This window comes from Octopus bimaculoides, chromosome 25 (genome assembly GCF_001194135.2).
Source record: "Octopus bimaculoides isolate UCB-OBI-ISO-001 chromosome 25, ASM119413v2, whole genome shotgun sequence".
NCBI classification, from domain to species: Eukaryota; Metazoa; Mollusca; class Cephalopoda; order Octopoda; family Octopodidae; genus Octopus; species Octopus bimaculoides.
In genome coordinates, this window is record NC_069005.1 from 18,383,975 (window position 1) to 18,386,001 (window position 2,027).

The following is a 2,027-nucleotide window of genomic DNA, read 5'->3' on the forward strand; positions in this document are numbered from 1 at the left end:
TATATATATATATATATATATATATATATATCGTTTGTTTTTTGTGAACATTAAACTAAAGGATCACTGAAAATTTTTTTTAGTGTAAATTGGTAAATTGATTAATTTGTCGAAGAAAAGGTATGATGAAGGCCTGGGAAGTCACTGTCAACCTTTTTGTCTGTAAAAATTATATATTTGCACACGCGCGTACAAGCATATGCATGAATATGTGAGTGCTTCTACGTTAATATACATGTATACATACACACAAATGTATTTATACATCCATATATATGCGTGTTTGTGTGTGTGTGCGTGTGTGTGCATTTAACTATACATATATATATATGCACACGTATATAACTACTTCTATGCATGTATTTATATAACTACGTTTAGATAGATAGATAGATAGATAGATAGATAGATAGATAGATAGATATGATCCATTGGCGCTAAAGCTACCATACTGCTATTGTAATTTGATTCTAAGAATTTAAATGTATCCATTAAATCATTGCTATGGCACCAGCAGTCGGTTATAATTATGTCGAGCGTTGAACCAAAAGCATGCTTTCACAGAGACGAAAATTTAATTTAGTTCTTTCAAATCTTGTTTCATTCGTTCGCCCTCCATTTTGTTTGCTCCTGGTTTTCTCAGTGCGTGGACAATACACTTCTAGAGCCTACACGGGAGGCTCTAAGTTGTCGCTTAGTTTGCTGGAAATACCAGTTCCATGCCCCGGGAATTATGACTTTAAAAAATTATGTCTTTAAAAAAATAGTGTTACTATATTGGCTTCTGTAGTTTTGGTGTATATTGTTTGTTTGATAAAAAAAAAAAAATTGTGAGTTGGTCATGGCTAGAAGGTTTTTCGTAATAAAGATTTTCGGAATGAGACAGCTGGGTGCGACTGTTTTGACGCTGACGATATGGCATCGCAGATTCGACACTGACATAGCAGTAGTTTTAATGGTTTTTTTTTTTTTTTCGTTTTTCTTCACATCTCTCTCTCTCTCTCCTGTTTGGGTGGGGGTGGACATCAAGCTGTAATAATAACAATAATCCTTTGTACTATAAGCACAAGGAGTGAAATTCTTTTGGTGGGGTAGCGTTAGTTGATTAAGTCGACTCAAATGCTCAGCTAGTACTTGTTTCATCGATCCAGAAAGGATGAAAGAAGTTGACCTCCGCGGAATTTGAACTCAAAGCGAAAAGACGGATGAAATGCCACAAAGCATTGTGTCCGGCGTGCTAACGATTTTGTCAACTCGTTTCCTTAATAATAATAATAATAATAATAATAATAATAATAATAATAATAATAATAATAATAATGATAAAATGCAGAAATGAAACAAATGACCAATAGGCACTACACAAGAAGAACAAGAAAATTATTGCAGTCAAATTTGAACTCCAAAAATCTTATTGAAGCAATAAATTCAAGATCAGTACCCATAAGCAGATATGCAGTTGGAATTCTAGACTGGACCAAAAACGATAGAAAGAAACTTGACAGAAAAACTAGGAAGTTGTTGACAGTGTATGGAGCCCACCGTCCGAAAGCTGATATCAACCGCTTGACAGCCGTATTGGTTTGTTTACATCCTCGTAACTTAGTGCTTCGGCAAAACAGACCGATAGAATAAATACCAGGTTTAAAACAAGTACTGGGGCTGATTCATCCGTCTAACATTTCTTCAGGGCTGTGCTCCAGCATGGGCGCAGTCCAATGACTGAAATATGTAAAAGTCCTTAGCGAATACGGATACTAATACCACTAAACCCACAACTAAAGCACCATAGCAACCACCATCACGTCCGCCAACAACACCTTCAGTTCAACTTCCACACCACCACCACCATCACCAGCAACAACAACAACAACACTATCACCACCACTACCACCACCATTTCAACTACGATCAGTACCATCTTTACGTAAGCATGCAACACCACCACCACCACCACCACCACCACCACCATCATCATCATCATCATCATCATCATCATCATCATCATCATCATCACCACCACTTCC